We start from the raw sequence: 20,674 nt of genomic DNA, 5'->3' as shown, positions 1-20,674 counted from the left end.
ACTATAATGTTAACTATATTAGCGTCCAAACCCAATGACCGATAAGCTGTTCATTCTCCGCACACTGCAGTCTTCTGTTCATCTGCCACTTTAAATGCTGGCGCTCTTTGAAGCGGAATGGATTCTGATTGGCTGTCGATGTATTTATCAGTGACCATATATTACTGTGTAATTTCATAGATGATTACATGTAGTATTCTAATCTTCTGGGATTTTGATTTGGGGGTTTCATAAACTGTAAGATTATAACAAATAAAGGCTTGAAATATCTCACTTTGCATGTAATGAGTCTATATAATATATTAGTTTCACCTGTTAAGTTGAATTCTTGAAATAAATCAACTTTTTGATGATATTGTAATTATATGACCAGCACCTGTATCTGGAGGTTTGCCAATCCTGTGGACGACATCGATGGCACCCGTCACAAAATGCATTCAGTTTCTGGAAGGACCTCTTTGCATATTTCTTTCACAACCGCTTTAACGTCTTCTTCTGGGCTCTCAGGGGATCCATAGAGACGTGGACAAAGTACACAACTTCCTTACTTGAGTAAAAGTACAGATACTACTGGTCAAATATTACTCCGTTACAAGTAAAAGTTGCAAAGATCGATGTTTACTAAAGTAAAAGTACTCATTTTTAAAAGTACTGAAGTATAAAAGTAAATGTCAATGCATTGTTGTATTATTGTTGCATGTAATACTTACAGTACCGTATGCCTCTGAATCTGTGCCTGCCCTCATATCAACATCACATTTATTTCTAGAACACAGTTCCAGTCGTGGGATTGAATAACTCAATAACGTCCACAATGGTTTCGGACACAAATGGCTGTTCCCAGTTTTTGGCTTTTAGTGTGAACATGTTAGCCTTGTTATCTATAAGCTAGTGTGCTCAGAAACAATGACAAAATTCACATTTAGAAGACCAAACCCAACATTGAAAAGTAAAATCATGTTGATGTCAGAATCCAATGTCAGATTGACGTTAATCTCCAACGTTGGACAGACGTTGTATTGTGGATGAATATCGGGTTGACGTCAGAAACCAACATCAGTCGAGTCATCAGACTTTCATTTACAACCCAAATCATCCCTGACGTTACTACGGTCTACTCAAGGCCCTCGACAGAACTGTAGTGGAGTAAAAAGTACGATATTTGTCTTTCAAATGTAGTGAAGTTAAAGTAAAAGTTTCCAGAAAAAATAATACTCAAGTAAAGTACAGTCATCGTCAGAATTAATGGCACCCCTGGTAAATATGATCAAAACTGGCTGTAAAAAATAAATCTGCATTGTTTATCCTTTTGATCTTTCATTCAAAAAATTGCCAAAATTCTAACCTTTCATTGAAGCAAGAGAATTGAAAGCGGGGCTAAATCACATTATGAAATAAATGTTTTTCTCCAAAACACGTTGGCCATAATTATTGTCACCCTTTTATTGAATACTTTTTGCAACCTCCTTTTACCAAGATAATGTAGTATCAGGTTAACTACTGGGGTAGGAACCTTGTGTAGGTGGTTGTTGAAGGGGGGATTATTAAAGCCGTGGGTTCAATGAACGTACTGTGTGATCCTTGTGTCGAGCCTCCTATAAAGGTTAGGGTGTGTACCTATAAACCACATAACATGGTGTCAGAAGTGAAAATGTAATAATGACAGACGTCGAACAAATAAGAGATAACACAGGACGCACGCTAGTTGCTTATTTGTTTTCTCTCTGCCGAGTACCGAAAGTTTAGGGCTAACGCTAATGCTAGCGAGCTCACGGACGGCAAAATGAATCAGTTTCAAGTTTCCCCACCAGAGAAGTTCACATTTAAAGCCGAAGACTGGACTAAATGGATTAAACGCTTCGATAGATTCCGCATCGCGTCTGGATTGGAGACACAAGCGGACGAAAATCAAGTGAATGCACTGATTTACACAATGGGGGAGGAGGCGGAGGATATACTGGTTTCCCTGCACCTCAGCCCAGAGGACGCGAGTGAGTACGACACAGTTAAGAGAAAGTTGGATGCTCACTTTGTAACACGCAGAAATGTGATCTTCGAGAGGGCAAAGTTTAACCAGAGGCAGCAAGAAATCGGCGAGTCGGCTGACAGCTTTCACACAGCGCTGCACTGCCAAGCGGAGCACTGCGGATACGGGGCTCTGCATGACGAAATGGTGAGAGATAGACTTGTTGTGGGTCTGAGAGATAAACGCTTGTCAGAACAGCTACAACTCGATCCCGAACTGACTTTAGAGAAAGCAATTAAAAGAGCTAGACAAAGTGAGGAGGTGAAGAAGCAACAAGAAATGCTAAAAATTAACTTCAAAGCAGATATCTCTAACGCTCAGCTTGACAGCATGCACGCGCAAAACAACCCAAGCCACAATACAAGCAAACAGAAAAAAAAACAGAAGGAAAGACAGGCACAATGCAGCAGATGTGGTGATTCAAGATGGCATAGCCAACAACAATGTCCAGCTAAAGAGGTAATATGCAATAACTGCAGAAAAAAAGGACATTACGCCAGAGTGTGCAAAACTAAAAGAATGTGTGAAATGCATGTAGCTACAGTGGTTGAGGACACTGGTGAGGAAGTTGCATTTCTGGGTTCACTGTTAGCGGACGCAAATGACAGCCCATGGATGACAGACATACATGTGGAGAATCTCAATGCACGCTTTAAAATTGACACTGGCGCAGACGTCACCGCTATATCGGAAATGCTGTATAACCAGGGCCAGTTCAGCAAGCTGGAAAAGTCAACGAGGGTTCTGCTGGAGGGACTCGTCTGAATGTGAAGGGCAAGTTCACCGCCACTCTCAGAAAAAAACAGTAATAGTACTAAAGAGGAAATTTACGTTGTGGAGGGGCTGTGCACACCACTGCTAGGCGGGCTTGCTGCAGTGGCACTGCAGTTGGTCACCAGAATAAATAACGTCAGCCTGGACTCCAAAGAGACAGTAAAAAGGGAGTTCCCTAAGCTTTTCTGTGGACTAGGTAAAATGGAGGACGAGTACAAGATAGTACTGAAACCAGGCGCTCAGCCTTTCTCCCTCTCAACTCCCAGGCGCATCTCCCTCCCACTCCTGCCAAAGGTCAGAGATGAGCTGGACCGTATGGAGCAGCAGGGAGTTATCTCAAAAGCGGAGGGGCCCACTGAATGGTGTGCGCCTATGGTGGTGGTGCCGAAACGCACGGGCAAGGTGAGAATATGCACCGATCTCACACAGCTGAACAAGTCAGTTATGAGAGAGAAGCACCCCCTCCCCTCAGTTGAACACACTTTAGGACAGCTCGCTGGGGCAAAAGTGTTTTCAAAGCTAGATGCCAATGCAGGCTTTTGGCAGATTCCACTGTCCAAGGAGTCAACTCTGCTAACCACTTTCATAACTCCGTTCGGGCGGTATTGTTACAATCGCCTGTGTTTTGGGATCTCGTCAGCACCAGAACATTTCCAAAAGCGCATGTCACGCATCTTGGAGGGCCTAGTAGGGGTTCTGTGTCAGATGGATGACGTGCTTATTTGGGGAGCTACACAGACGGAGCATGATGAGAGACTGTGGAGAGTACTGTCACGACTGCAGGAGGCGGGAGTGACGTTCAACGACAAGTGTGAGTTTTCTAAGAGCAGGATCAAATTCCTGGGGCAGGTCATCGAGGCATCAGGTGTCAGTGCTGAAGCCTGGGTTCTCCCAAGGTTTTTTTTTTTCTCCATTAGGTCACCTGATGGAGTTTTAGGTCACCATTGGGTCACCTGATGGAGTTTTAGGTCACCATTGGGTCACCGGATGGAGTTTTAGGTCACCATTGGGTCACCTGATGGAGTTTTAGGTCACCATTGGGTCACCTGATGGAGTTTTAGGTCACCATTGGGTCACCTGATGGAGTTTTTCGTTTCCTTGCCACTGTTGCCTTTGGCTTGATCAGTTGGGGATATTCAATTTAATGAATCAATCAATATTACTATTGATTAGCATTACCAAACATGGACGTTTTATTATTATTTTAATTTAATACTGTGAAGCTGCTTTGATACAATCTGTATTGTGAAAAGCGCTATACAAATATTCTTGACTTGACCCTGATAAAGTGAGTGCTGTGAAAGCCATGCCAGCACCCAGTAATGTCAGCGAGGTGAGATGCTTCCTGGGAATGACAAACCACCTGGGGAAGTTCCTGCCTCACTTGGCTGAGAGAACACGACCACTCAGAGACCTGCTGAAAAAGTCCAGTATGTGGGCCTGGGGGCAGCAACAACAACATGCCTTCGATAACATAAAAAAAGAACTGACGACACCCCCAGGGCTTGCATTGTATGACCCGAATGCTGAAACGCTTGTCTCCGCCGACTCTTCCTCATATGGGATGGGCGCCGTCCTTCTCCAGCGGCACACAGACACAGTATGGAAACCTGTGGCGTATGCTTCGAGAGCCCTCAGCAGCACTGAGCAGCGATACGCCCAGATCGAGAAAGAGGCGCTAGCATCAACCTGGGCCTGTGAGAGGTTTGCAGAGTTCCTCATTGGTAAGAGTTTTCATATTGAGGCCGACCACAAGCCCCTAATTCCTCTACTAGGCTCAAAGAGCTTAGATGAACTTCCTCCATGCATACAGCGTCTGCGCATGCGACTAATGCGTTTTGCCTACACAATATCACATGTGGCTGGCAAAGACATTGCAACTGCGGATGTGCTGTCCCGAGCTCCCATCAGTCACACAGCAGAAGGATTGCAGGAGGAGGAAATCAACCTCTATGTTGACTCTGTTGTTGCGAATCTACCAGCTACAGAAAAGCGGTTAAGAGAAATTCAGAGACACCAGGACGACGACTCCACAGTCAAGCACTTGAAGAAATTCTGTGTCGAAGGATGGCCAGATAAATTCTCAATTAAAAGAGTTTTTCAGCCATATCTGCAATTCTCAGGTGAGCTCACAATTCAAGATGGTCTACTGTTGTATGGCAGCAGGATAGTCATCCCAGCATCACTCAGGGCGGACATTCTGTCAAAGCTGCACGAGGGCCACCTGGGAATAACAAAATGCAGAGAGCGAGCTAAGCATTCAGTGTGGTGGCCAGGGCTCAGCAGAGAGCTGACAAACATGATAGAGAAATGTGATGTGTGTAGCCGTGAAAGAGTCAATTTCAAAGAAAAGATGATGTCTACTGAGTTTCCGCCACGACCATGGTCCACTGTAGGAGCGGATTTATTCCAGATAGACAACAAACAATACCTGGTCATCGTGGACTATTTCTCCAGATATTTTGAAGTAGCCAAACTGACATCTACAACATCTGGAGCTGTGATTGATCACGTCAAGTCTATCTTTGCTCGCCATGGTATACCTAAAGTGGTCCGCTCAGACAATGGCCCACAGTTTGCATCTGAGATTTTCAGACAGTTCGCACAGGATTGGGGTTTTAGTCATGCGACATCCAGTCCCCATTTCCCTCAGAGCAACGGGGAGGCGGAGCGTGCTGTGAGGACAATCAAAAGTCTCCTCAAGAAATCCAGCGACCCTTATCTTGCCCTGATGGCCTATCGAGCTGCTCCCCTGGCGAATGGATACAGTCCCACTGAACTTCTGATGGGGAGGAAAATAAGAACGCCAGTTCCTGTCATTCCATCCAAGCTCAACCCAGGGTGCGCAGACATGGATAACCTGAAAAGGACAGAGCAAAGGTACAGACAAAAACTGCGACAGAATTATGACCAAAGACACAGAGCACGCGACATGCCGTACCTTCAACCCGGTGATCATGTGTGGGTCAAAGATACAGTGGAACGAGGCACGGTGGTGTCTACTGCCGGTACGCCGAGGTCATACATCATTGAAACGCCTGGGGGCACTCTGTGAAGGAACAGATACCATCTTTCACCAACCCCTGTGGCTCCAGGAGAACCTGCTAACTTAATTGAACCAGCACCTGAGAGCACCGTTCTTGACGACACACACACTCCTGTCACACCCGGAGCACAGTGTGTAGCCAGTCAGCAGTCTCCTGTGTGTGAAAGACGTTTCCCAGCCCGAATAAGGAATCCTCCATCTTACTTGAAAGACTTTGTTCGTTCTTAGGAATGGCACCTGAGTTATGGGGGTGGGCAGGGAGTAGTTGATTGTCGCCAATTTATGTTGTTGATAAAGTGTTTACAGAAGCACATGTTCATAGTATTTCACAGCCAAACCGTATGAAAAAAAAAGAACTATAAATGTGTGTTACTGATCTTGATCGTCATTTAGTGATGGTATGGGTTATGTTTTCAGTAGCCTAAAAGTAATCGTAAGAGCCTCTGTTAAAGTTTAGAAATGCTCTTAATGTTATTTCTGTTTCTGCATCTGCACATAGTTTATCCTTTGTATCAGGTTAACTGCTGGGGTAGGAACCTTGTGTAGGTGGTTGTTGAAGGGGGGATCATTAAAGCCGTGGGTTTAATGAACGTACTGTGTGATCCTTGTGTCGAGCCTCCTATAAAGGTTAGGGTGTGTACCTATAAACCACATAACAGATAACAGCTCTGAGTTTTCTCCTATAATGCCTGATGAGTTTGGAGAACACCTGACAAGAGATCAGAGACCATTCCTCCATACAGAATCTCTCCTGATCCTGCAGATTCCCAGATCCATATTGGTGCTGCTTCTCTTCAGTTCAGCCCACTCATTTTCTATAGGGTTCAGGCCAGGGACTGACTGGTACTTTTTTATCCCTAGCCGCGTTTCCACCGCGGGAACTTTCCCCAGGAGCTAGGAACTTTGGGCTGGTACTCTGTGTGTTTACACTGCAGGAACCAGGGTCTAAATGAAGTTCCAGGTAAATATTTCCCCCTCCGAAAGTCCCTGCTGGCGAGGTAGTACTTTTTCAAAGTTCAGGAACTTTTGGGGGCGGGACTTGTGCGCTGAACATGCTGATTGGTTGTGTTCACGCCGCATTTTGACTGGAGGACTCCACGCAGCATTCTATTTTAACCGGCATTTTTAAAAATCTATTGCGGTTCGTGGCTTCATGCATTAAGAGTTGTCTGTCTGCAAATATGGAATTTAATAAAAAAAATAATAAAAAAAACCCAGCTGGAACGACGATGAGGTTCAGGCTTTATTAAGCGTATTTGTGTAACAGGAAATTTTCTGCGCGTTCGTCCCAGCCGTCTCACATTCAATGTCCGCAATACATCACAAACACAACTACAGAACAGTTTGAATCTCCTCCATACTTATTATAAATGTGGCGCTCAAAACTGATTACTGTGCGTCGCAGACTGGGAGGAGCAGTCGCGCAGTTTATAATCTTCCCGGTACTGTAGACTGCGGTGTAAACGCAGAGAGCAACCGGTCTGGGGCAAAAAAAGTTCCTGGGAAAAAAGTTCCTGGGACAAATTGTTCCGGGTAATTTCGGTGGAAACGCGGCTCCTGTGTGCACCAAACCCATCTTAAGTGTTTGCTGCCAAAAAAGCTATTTTTTTTTGTTTCATCTGACCATAGAACCCGTCCCGTTTGAAGTGCCAGTCGTGTCCGGTACTTTTCAAACGTTCTATGGACAGAGGAACCAAAAAAAATAGCTTTTTTGGCAGCAAACACGTAAGATGGGTTTGGTGCACACAGGGATAAAAAAGTACCCCATGTGTAAAATGAAATACTCTGCTGTATATTTAATGCTGTGGGCCTAATTTTCTGCCAGAGGTCCTGGACATCTTGTTCAGATACATGGCATCATGGATTGGATCAAATACCAACAGATAAAAAATCGAAACCTAACAGACTGTGCTAAAAATCTTATAACAGGCCATCTATGAAATTAGAAAAAGAATGGCAGACAATTAGGCCAAAGTGGCACAAATAAAAATAGGCTACACGACATAATGCACAAATGAAATGAACAGTGCTTTATTTTTTCAGATACAGGAGCTGTATTTAACGGTGGCATTCAAGAAAGAAATTAATAGAAAGCTGTGCGTCACCGTGCCGTGGTCCGCACAGCTTTCTATTAATACAGCTTTCTCACGTTGCTCGTGTCTGATTTACATGGTCTAGGGCAGCGGTTCCCAAACCTGTCCTGACGCACCCCCATCACTGCACGTTTTCTTTGTCTCCCTATTCAAACACACCTGATTCAACACATGTGTTAATGAGCTGATGAGTTGAATCAGGTGTGTTTGATTAGGGAGACAAAGAAAACGTGCAGTGATGGGGGTGCGTCAGGACAGGTTTGGGGACCGCTGGGCTAGGGTCACAGGTGGTGATGGTTCTTCTTACTTCCGGCGTTTCCTCCTGTTGTTGATTTTCAGGAACTTCTCGAGCACGGCTCCCTTGATTCTGTACCAGGACTCGTCGAAGACCATGCGCTCAGGCCTCTTTTTTTCACACACTCTCATGTGGGTCAGGGAATCAGCCGCTGAGCAGCGCCGGGATACTCCTCCGGAGTGAGTTCATCACGCTGCAGACGCTTTTCCTTCAGTCGATCGAATCCCTCTTCATTTTCCCTCCTCTCATGATTGAGGTGAGATCTGTCCCTCCTCGTAGAGTCACGTGACCCCCCTCTTTCCAAATCATCTCTTCCATTCCCATATCTGTCTCTTTCCTCATCCCGTTCGCCGTTACCATTACCATAGAACGTGTTGTCCTCGAAATGACATCGATTTCTCTCTCTATTCTTCTCTTTTTGGTGTCTTCGTACAGTCTCTACTAATTTGGAAAACTTCTGATGAAGCATCTGGATGTCTTTCGGCAAGTCTGTTTGCTTCTCTTCCTGATCCTGTTTTTTTCTCCCTGTTTAGATGGATGAACTGACAGGATCCAGTTTCCTCACAGTCCTCTGTTGCTGTCGGACCGCAGCTTGATCATTAGTGTGGGCAAACACGGGGAACGTATCTCTTGATGTTGTGATCTGGTGACATTACTCTCTTGTGGAGGACTGGTTTTAGGGGGAATAAATTTGCTGTGACGGAACGCATTCGCTCTGCTCCGTGTTTTTCATCCTGTGGATGTTGCCTGGATGGTGCCAGGAAAGTTCTCTCATGCCGCTCCGGAGAGGTCGATCGCATGGCAGCGCTGCCAACCTGTGGACTGATAGAAAACACATATGGACATTTCGGTTCATTAGTAAACAACCTTAGTTAGTATGAACTAAGAATGAACAGTACTTCTACAGCATTTATTAATCTTAGTTAATATTAGTTTCAACATTTATTAATACATTATTAACATAAAATGTTGCATTTGTTAACATTAGTTAATGCAGTGTGAACAAACATGAACAAACAATGAATAGCTGTATTTTTTATTAACTAACATTGACAAAGATAAAAAAAGATACTGTAACGTATTACTCTTGTGAAACTAGCACCTCTCACCTAAGCAATCCTAATCTGCATTTCTTCCCTCATCCCTCAGCCTCTCTCTATCCGCTGAAACTCACCCAAGAATATATATATAGTTCTGTTTAATGTGAATGATTATCATTGAGTATAATACATGTTTAGTATCATTTGAAATGTCTCAGAGTGATTGGTACCATGATCGATCGTCGTTTAAATTAACGATCAATTATTTGATTAATCGTTAGCCTCAATACTGCAATATCTGCATGGCGTCTGCATGGCCAACAGCAGGACAGGGTAACACTGTGTTCCTCACCAAATGAATGAGAATGGTTTTTAATCTAAATAAATGGCTAGTAGGATTGTAAAATGTTTATTATTTCTGCACAAAATGTACCTTGCAAACTAGTCTAAATAAATTAAGAAACCCCTGGAAACAGTAAAAAACAAAAACAAAACATAGGAACAATTTAAGATTTAGGGAGTTAATTTATTATTACAATATCCTAATATGATACAAAATCCCACAGAAAAAAGCGCTTCCATTTGAGACGTGCTGTCTTTGCATTTGAACAGTGCACATTTTAAACAGTAACGTTACACACATTTAAAATGTTAAATAAATGTTAGCCAATACAAACGTATTTATAGAAAACAGTTGACAATGAATAGACAGGAGTCCAATAATAGCAAAACGAATCACTTATAAGTTAGACGAATCCGACATGAGGGCTGTTAACAGTAAAACATCCGTCATTTAAACGTCCGTCCGTTTAACGAATTTTAAAAACACGGATGGATAATACAAATTGCTTTCTGACATTTTGACAGAAAAAAACACAAGCAAGAACAAAATTTATCCCATCAATTTTCCTTTTACAATTATCTCTCTGTGTGTGTGTTACAACACTGATACAACAGCACTTTTTAATCCATAAGTAACTAACGCGCTAGTTTTCATACAAAATAAATATCTAACATAATTAGGTACTTTAGTTATTATTGGGACAATAACGTAACATGCAGGCTACGTTTCTCAACACTGAGAATGAATAAATTAACGCCTGTTTCTCCAGACTCGCGCTTATCAGTAATCCACAAATCACAGCACTTTCATAATCACTAAAAGCCATAGCGATTTCACATTTATTTAGATTTATTGTTCAGCATTACTTGAGCATTTTATAATTTGCATGGCTGAATGATGTCTTCCTCTTATCTGAGAGAGTGGCCATGAATGACGGCGTATTTTGAGATAATCCATGCGATCACTCCTGTGTGATCATCGAGTCCAGAGGATTAAGTTAACTCAATACAATACTTCAACTGTCCACATCCACCCCAGGCCGTTTACCTCCAGGAGTCAGAAGTGCCGTGACCACTGTCCCCGCTTGTGAAATCAGTCAGACGGCGGGAGTGAAGGGGGATCGAGCGGGATTCTAGATTGGTGTTGATTTTTCTCTTTTTATTGATAAGCCTTACGCATCTGTCAATCATCCCCGCTTGCTACAGAGAGCCTAAGTCCCGCCAGTGTTGCCAGATTGGGCGGTTTTGAATTTGATTGTGCGGGTAAAAAAAGGGTTTGGGCAGGTGGACAAAATTTGGGCTGGTTTTGGTCTACATTTTAAAGTCTAATTGGTTAAAAAACTAAACTGAAGTGTGCATGTAGTCCATAAAATCAGTCACCATGACATTACAACACACGCCAATGAGAGTCGGCTGGCGTTGGTGTGGACGTCACCGACGAGCACGCACTTTTAGCCAATCAACTAGCGATCAGCAGGAAGACGCGATCTAGCACGATAACTTGTAGCTGTATAGTCAAGTGATCGCTAATGCCAAAGTGACATACAGTAAGTTGTATCTACAGTAAAGAGTGAGATAGTGAGCAAATTAAAAAAAACATACACATGACTCTCCTTTCCATGGTCATGTGCACACTATAGCCTAACCAGACATCTGCAACTTTTACACCATCCAGATAGGGCTGTGTTGAAAAATTAGATTCACCAATTCTGAATCGATTTTCATATTAATTTCTAAAGATCGATCCGTAACTCAGAGGATCGATTTAATAACAGGCCTACATTTCCCCCATAAACTCACTGAGACACGGCGACCGGCGGCGCTGCTAATGCGGTGGCTCTGAATCCACTTGTTGACCAGAAAGGAGGAATGAATCGTTCACATAGCGCGTTTTTTACGCGTGCAAATTCGTTTTCCAGGCGCGCCTCTGTTCATGGTTGCATAGCAACGGCAGACGCAACGGGAAAGCACGCGCTTGTGGAGAGGAGAAAGCGGTGCAAACTGCGCTCTCCATGACGAGGAAGTATCATCAAATAATTAATTGATTTCTAGCCCTTGCATTAGCTTTACTACTAGATATATTCACTGAGATGAGAAATAAAAAGCCGCCCTGTACAGCGATGATCAGCTGTTCGGCCAAGCTTTCCATGTTGTTACGGAAAGGCCGCTGGTTTGTCACATGACCTGTTGAGATGCATTGAAGTGCTTCTCACTGAATTTGCACGCGCATAAAACGCGATATGTGAACGGCCCCTAAAGTGGTATCGTGTGCGGTTGTATCTAGTTTAAAAGGCCTTTTAAATATGAACGCAGTTTTGGATTAAATAAAAGGACAGTCAAGTCAAATAAAACACGTTTTATCTCCGGTTTAGTTGGTAACACTACATTAAGATATTCATTAACATTACTTAATGCCTTATCTAACATCAACACATTGAGTGAACAATACATTTTTACAACATTAATGCATGTTTGTGAATGTTATTTAATACAAACACTTGATTGTTCATGAACAGTTAAAACTTTTGATTTTAAAAATATAAGATCGGATCGATAGTACATGCACTCTACCTGTGTTAATTCTGCACTATGTTCTGCAATGTGTACTTCCGAGGGTTAAAGTAATTGGTTAATTTCTTGATTGCCGTTTTGACAGTGTCCACCTGGACATTTAAAGTCATATTTGCTAATTCTCCTTAATTAGTAAACTTTTGGGCGTTTTTTTCTTGGAGTGGGCGGGTTTTGGTGAGCTTTTGGGCTGGAAATCACCGTCCCAATCTGGCAACACTGAGTCCCGCCCCTCCGCTTCCGGCTCATGGGACCTTATTCCGGAAAAGAATATGTATGGTAGTCAATGGCGAGAGACAACTTATCTTTTTATTCCGTCCGAACTGTGCCCTGAATTACACATATGATGTTTGTCAATTTAAAAGATAATTGTGAAAGTCAAGAAAGTCGCAGTTTGTCATAAAACAGAAGAGTAACGTTTAGTTTAATGTGAAAATCACTCAATGAACTACATTTCTCGTCTCGCACTATGTACGTCACCAACATGGCTGTCACCTTAGCGCGTACAAAACACTCAGGCATGACGGATGTAACGTTACAATTATAACGTAAGACTATAGAAAACATGACAGACGTTAGCTCCAGTAAAGTTAGCTTCAGTAAAGTTAGCTTCAGTAGAGTTAGCTTCAGTAAAGTTAGCTTCAGTAGAGTTAGCTTCAGTAAAGTTAGCTTCAGTAAAGTTAGCTTCAGTAAAGTTAGCCTCAGTAAAGTTAGCTTCAGTAGAGTTAGCTTCAGTAAAGTTAGCTTCAGTAAAGTTAGCTTCAGTAAAGTTAGCTTCAGTAGAGTTAGCTTCAGTAAAGTTAGCTTCAGTAAAGTTAGCTTCAGTAAAGTTAGCCTCAGTAAAGTTAGCTTCAGTAAAGTTAGCTTCAGTAGAGTTAGCTTCAGTAAAGTTAGCCTCAGTAAAGTTAGCTTCAGTAGAGTTAGCTTCAGTAAAGTTAGCTTCAGTAAAGTTAGCCTCAGTAAAGTTAGCTTCAGTAGAGTTAGCTTCAGTAAAGTTAGCTTCAGTAAAGTTAGCTTCAGTAAAGTTAGCTTCAGTAGAGTTAGCTTCAGTAAAGTTAGCTTCAGTAAAGTTAGCTTCAGTAAAGTTAGCTTCAGTAAAGTTAGCCTCAGTAAAGTTAGCTTCAGTAAAGTTAGCTTCAGTAGAGTTAGCTTCAGTAAAGTTAGCCTCAGTAAAGTTAGCTTCAGTAGAGTTAGCTTCAGTAAAGTTAGCTTCAGTAAAGTTAGCCTCAGTAAAGTTAGCTTCAGTAGAGTTAGCTTCAGTAAAGTTAGCTTCAGTAAAGTTAGCTTCAGTAAAGTTAGCTTCAGTAGAGTTAGCTTCAGTAAAGTTAGCTTCAGTAAAGTTAGCTTCAGTAAAGTTAGCTTCAGTAAAGTTAGCTTCAGTAGAGTTAGCTTCAGTAAAGTTAGCCTCAGTAAAGTTAGCTTCAGTAGAGTTAGCTTCAGTAAAGTTAGCTTCAGTAAAGTTAGCTTCATTCATTGAGAGAAAAGGTATGACGTCACATGTGCGCCTTTTGGGTTTGTAGTCTTTGTAATGACGTATGTTCACAGTCTTACACCTCAACAGTTTTACATCAAACTGCGACTTTCTTGACTTTAAAATGTATCTTTTAAATTGACAAACATCATGTGTGTAATTCAGGGCACAATTCAAACGAGATCAAAATATTTGTTGTCTCTCGCCATTGACTACCATACAATATTTTTCCGAAATAAGGTCCCATGGTGGCCCACCGGAAGGAGAGGGACTCAGGCTCTCTATTTGGGGAATGAACCCAGCGCTATGATTGGTCGAACTCTTCTTCTTTTGCTGTTGTTTGATTTGAGGACTGCGTGTGCACAGAGCCGTCACCAGGTTTTTGCGTAGTTTAGAGTGACAAACCGGACCAGCGTACCTCGAGGTCAAAATGCGTGCCTGAGAATTATATCCTGAGAAAAGTGGATTTTGAGGGGTATAGCTCCATAGACCTCCATTCATTCTGCACTCGCCCGCGAGCGCCCCCGCATGGACAGAGCCCAGATAGCAAACTGACATCGAATCAATGTGGAAACGACGTTTCTCGTGACATTGAAACAACATCGTTTTGCTCATCGAATTAACGTTGAATCAACGTCAGACACGCCATTCAACCGCATTTCAATGTTGAATCGATGTTTTATTTTTGGTGTAATAACGTTCTGATTGAACGTAGCTGTTGATTCAACGTTGAAATTTGATTGATGATTGATACTAACCTTTACAACTAAAAATCAACATTGAATCGACATCGGTCTGCTATCTGGGAGACGTGTTACTGCAGCCAGTCCAGAAACCGGAAGTAACCAGAGATTGCCAATTCTCTTCCTATTAGACATTCTCTGGTAATATTTGACCAGTAGTAGGGCTGCACAATTAATCGAATTTTAATCACGATTACGGCTTCCCACGATCAAATTCGCGTTGTGGTGCGTTAATTTAAATGCGTCATTCTGTTCATAGAACGCTCCATATGAAAGTTTTTTTTTTTTTTGCAAAGCCAATCTAGCGCTGGCTCCATGACGAGCCAATAATCAGAGCTGTTCCCTGCACCGCACAGCTTAGTTTCTAGATGTAGAAACTAGAATGTTTTGCCGGACTACTGGACAAAAGCGAAGCGAACAGGGCATCGCTCCGTGCACAAAATGGCGACCGTTGACGTTCGAACCCTGAGTGTGCGGGCCAGTACTTCCGGTGATCTGACAGCGAGAGCAAGAGACAACAGCGACCGAGAGAGATAATTTTTCACAATGAGTGTTTTTAGGATTCAAGAGAGGCGACTTGCCTTTCGGAGGGCGACAGCCTCAGCACTTCATTGTTGTGTGCCGTTATATATGTACCGTTTCGTCACGTTACAACAAAGTCAGCTTTCATGCATTCCCCGCTGACGCTGCGGTACGGGCTGAGTGGATACAGAAGATCCAGGGGGGACTTACACCCGACCAAATTTTTAAATGCAAATAATTTTCTGTGTATGTCACCTGTGAGTTTCTATCCTTTCTATTACTGCATTTATTCTGTGCAAGTGAGATGAGTAAAGAGCATCTGTTTCATAAATCATTATCTGTCTGGTGTTTATAAGCAGCGCATACAGTATTGTACTACGTGTAAAATATACACAAACTTATAGTAGACTAAATTTTTGTGGTAACGTTACCTACATTTAAAAATGTAAAATATGTGATGATAATATTGATCGAGTAAGTGAAAATATATACGCAGAATTGAGAAAACCGTATTTATGGAGATAAATTGTAGCCTATCACAGGGCAAACGTGTGAATGTTCACGGGGTATTTTATTTAACAACTCTAATCGTAGTTGTAACTATATTTAGGCTACAGTTGGCATAATTGTCATTGCGTATGCAGCATGAGTCCAATACAATCTTCTGTTCGTGAACAGTTGTATTTCATTCATTAATCTGACTATGTATCCGTGCATTTAATTGCCATTGGCTCGTGTGATAGTAATATGGATCTTGGTAGTATTTTAAGTTATATAATTTATTCTATAAACCACTATAAAAGGTATAATTTTCGGCTTTCTCCGGCTCCCTGCACCGTGCATAATGCGAAACCGGAAGTGTCTAACCGCACACTCGCTGTTCAGAAATCCAAAATGGCGGCCCCGTGCAACTAGTCCATAGTGCGCGAGAGAGACCGAGGGTTGTCTGCACGCGAGAGAGACCCGCGCCCGAGCGATAGTGCGCAAGAGACTTCAAATAACAAGAGACTTTTCAAATAACAATGACAGAATTTTATTCACTGACATCGGGATCTCGCTTGCATGGCTACCTTCCAAATAAATCAATAATTTGACACAAAATATTGATTTAAAAAGGAGTGTATTGATTTAAAAACGATTGTATTGCTTCCGTGTCCATGACAACGCTCTGTTTTTCATGGCAACGGTGTGTTATGAAGAAGTAACAGACTGCATTCTACATTATAATTTAACCAAGCCATGTAATAATAGGTAATAATAATTATAACAGAAGATAATATCTCTAGTCTATCCTAATAATTATTATAAATACAATGTAAATATAATATAAATACAATTGAAAATATTAATAAATTATTTATTTTTATTTATTCTGGAGATGAACTGAATTTTGGTGAATAAGAGGACCCATTTTATTTTGATGCACATATTTGTACATTAGCAGGAAATGTAGCACAATATGGATGTAAAAAGCAGTTATAATTAGCCTATGTGACAAATCAACAAATAATCATGATAATTAATCGTGATCTCAATATTGATCAAAATAATCGTGATTATCATTTTGGCCAAAATCGTGCAGCCCTAACCGGTAGTATATGTAACTTATAGGGGTGTAACGGTACATGTATTCGTACCGGACCGTTTCGGTACAGGACTTTCGGTACGGTTCACATGTGCACCGAATGCAATCTGTCACGTAAATTAGGCTTGTTTTGTGTGCGGAACATACATCAATTCCGAGTTTCCACACGAACATATTAAGTGTCGGAAGTCTCCGCGTTGCACTGATTAAATCTGATTAATCGTTTTTGTGATTCAAATACATGTAAAATATTACCATAACATCTGTCTTCCTGTGTGCGGAAATTTGTGTTGCTGTGACAACGAAACACGTGCAAGCGCGCCTGTGTCAAGAGCGCTGATGCGCTCATCTGTGGACATTTCCGAATGCCTTTCTGTTAAAAGCGGGCTTTCCACACAAACAAACGTACATGTGTCATTAGTATGAGAAAAAAAATTTGGACTTTAACTCTCGGGTCGGGCTCGGACATAAATATTGCATAAATAAAGATCACCACATACACGGCACACTCGCTTTAGCCCAGCCTCTCGCTAGCTAGCGTCACGGCCAATATTGGTTTGAGAGTATTTTATTTAGTGGAGAACTTTGCAGCAGTATTTTATTTTTTATTCTTTTTTTATTTTATATCTTTTTTATTTATTAGCTTAACATTATATTTTATTAAAAAGTGTGTTTAAAAAAAGTGTAAACGCATTTCTTTCCCTTACTGTACCGAAAATGAACCGAACCGTGACTTTAAAACCGAGGTACGTACCGAACCGTGATTTTTGCGTACCGTTACACCCCTAGTAACTTACTTTCACTGAAGTAAGGAAATTGTGTATTTTGTCCATCTCTGGGCAGCGGATCCTGATCACGGTCATCAGAACCGGGTCTCCAAACCTCCTGACCAGCCGTCTGGGAGAAAGCAGCTCTCCTGGATCTGGAGCGGCCTGAGGATGGAAGATTTCACACATCACATAGTTAGTAATGCTTTAATAATAATAATCAATGTCAGTGGTCAATTACACATTTTTCCTTCAGTTACTCAAATTCAAAAGTTTATTTCATGCAAGGAATCAATTTACTTTATTATTAATTATAGCAGCACTGGCCTTGTACAGCACAATATTTGTATATTGTATATATATTGTATAGAGAGCCTAAGTCCCTCCCCTTCCGGTCGACCACCATGGGACCTTATTTCGGAAAAATATTGTATGGTAGTCAATGGCGAGAGACAACAAATATTTTGATCTCGTTTGAATTGTGCCCTGAATTACACATATGATGTTTGTCAATTTAAAAGATACATTTTAAAGTCAAGAAAGTCGCAGTTTGATGTAAAACGGTTGAGGTATAAGACTATGAAAATACGTAATTACAAAGACTACAAACCCAGAAGGCGCACATGCGACGTCATACCTTTTCTCTCAATGAATGAAGCTAACTTTACTGAAGCTAACGTCTGTCATTTTTTCTATAGTCTTACATTATAATCGTAACGTTACGCCGTCATGCCTGACTCGTGTTTTGAGCCAGAATACACACATACGAGCAACGGATCTTGTGACGTAGGCTACATAGTGCGAGACGAGAGATGTAGTTCATCGAGCGATTTTCACATACAACTAAACGTTACTCTTCTGTTTTATGACAAACTGCGACTTTCTTGACTTTCATATTTACCTTTTAAATTGACAAACATCATATGTGTAGTTCAGGGGACAGTTCAGACGGAATAAAAAGATAAGTTATCTCTCCCCATTGACTTCCATACATATTTTTTCCGAAATAAGGTCCCATGAGCCGGAAGCGGAGGGGCGGGACTTAGGCTCTCTATATACAACAATGGTGACAATTATAAAGCATGTTGCAGTGCATTCTGATGTTAAACATTTACATCAAGCAGAGGTGGACAGTAACAAAGTACATTTACTTGAGTACTGTACTTAAGTACACTTTTTGAGTATCTGTACTTTACTAGAGTATTATTTTTTCTGGAAACTTTTACTTTAACTTCACTACATTTGAAAGACAAATATCGTACTTTTTACTCCACTACAGTTCTGTCGAGGGCCTTGAGTAGACAGTAGTAACGTCAGGGATGATTTGGTTGCAGGGGTTGCATTTTGGTTGGAAATTAAAGTCGGGTTGACGTCAGAACTCGACTGATGTTGGTTTCTGACGTCAACCGATTTTCAACCACAATACACAGGTTTCTTGTATACAAACAATACCGGATGCGCGCGCATCCAAGAGGCAAGACCGCTATATGTTATGCCGAGTTCTGTAAAAGAACATTGTAATTAACGTAGATTTCGCATTGTTTGTAAATTCTTGTTGACTCAATAATAAACTGCAATTTCAGAGTTGAATCTGTTTGCTTGTGTTTCATTTGCATATTAATATAACATTATGTAAAAAGTTAGTTAGTTGACTAGTATGAAATTGTCCAACTAAGTTTGCGAATCATAAAAACATGACATACCCTATGCATTTAGGTTAGTTTACAGCACAACAGCTCCGCGTCATCTCTGCTTCCGCTAGATATAGCCGTAAAGACCATAGATATTATATAGAGACTAGATGCCCTATTGGCCGCTGGGCACCGAGAAATACGGCCGCCATCTTAAACCGGTCGTACTCCTAGTTTCGTTGCTTAGCAGCAGTCAGATTCCAGAGCACTGTGGAGCATTTTCCTGTTCTAATCGGCGGGCCATCGCAAATAGGGCCCGGGATTACTTTTAACAAGTACATTTTAACATTACCGTACGTTTGGTTGTATTTTGTGAATAGAATATTACCAGATAATTGAGGAGGAGCAAGGATCTTTGATATTACTGTACTGAAATCGTAGCCAGCTAACGTTAGCTAGGCTATGTTTATTGCACCAGCTGTGTTCACCCGGCATGGAGGTGGGGTAAAGTAATAATTACAAGAGCTTCTCGGTTATCAGATACAAGCATTCAACGGCCCTGTAGTATAAACATATATAAATATAGGTTATTTGTGTTTGCGCATGTGATATCAGGAAGCAATGTAACGTTAATAACGTTAACGTTAAGTTACCTGTGTAATACACACATGACGGCGTCGGCGATGCGCAAATCGAGTGTGTGTGTGTGTGTATGTGTGTGTGAGAGAGAGAGAGAGAGAGAGAGAGAGTGTGTGTGTGTGTGTCACAAATCATTATTGTTTCTTCAACTTATTAAAATATCTTACTTTACTGCAACTCTGTTTCTGCTTCTTTATCATAGTGTGTGATTCATAAAATACCGGTACCTTATATCCTACATCACATATTATGATTTTGGACGTCTGGTCACTTTATATCTTATATCAGAATATTATATTACTGTTAAGCCTACTATGAATATTAAAATATGCCGAACCATGTGTCCTGTATCATAGCTACATGAATGACATTTGCAGAAAAAAACCCCGCATGAAAATCAGTTCGGTCTTCAGTGAGTTATGATTAATTAAATGCGCTGACAGCTCATTGCACCTGCCATACAGATGACACTGAGTGGAGCGGGTGACCGGTTTAAGATGGCGGCCCCACGGCTCGACCGCGCTAATAGGCAGTAGCGGTCGATAGAGAGCCTAAGTCCCTCTCCTTCCGGTCGACCACCATGGGACCTTATTTCGGAAAAATATTGTATGGTAGTCAATGGCGAGAGACAACAAATATTTTGATCTCGTTTGAATTGTGCCCTGAATTACACATATGATGTTTGTCAATTTAAAAGATACATTTTAAAGTCAAGAAAGTCGCAGTTTGATGTAAAACGGTTGAGGTATAAGACTATGAAAATACGTAATTACAAAGACTACAAACCCAGAAGGCGCACATGCGACGTCATACCTTTTCTCTCAATGAATGAAGCTAACTTTACTGAAGCTAACGTCTGTCATTTTTTCTATAGTCTTACATTATAATCGTAACGTTACGCCGTCATGCCTGACTCGTGTTTTGAGCCAGAATACACACATACGAGCAACGGATCTTGTGACGTAGGCTACATAGTGCGAGACGAGAGATGTAGTTCATCGAGCGATTTTCACATACAACTAAACGTTACTCTTCTGTTTTATGACAAACTGCGACTTTCTTGACTTTCATATTTACCTTTTAAATTGACAAACATCATATGTGTAGTTCAGGGGACAGTTCAGACGGAATA

This window comes from Phoxinus phoxinus (genome assembly GCF_949152265.1).
Source record: "Phoxinus phoxinus genome assembly, chromosome: 13".
Taxonomy (NCBI): domain Eukaryota; kingdom Metazoa; phylum Chordata; class Actinopteri; order Cypriniformes; family Leuciscidae; genus Phoxinus; species Phoxinus phoxinus.
This window is presented reverse-complemented; position numbering follows the sequence as displayed.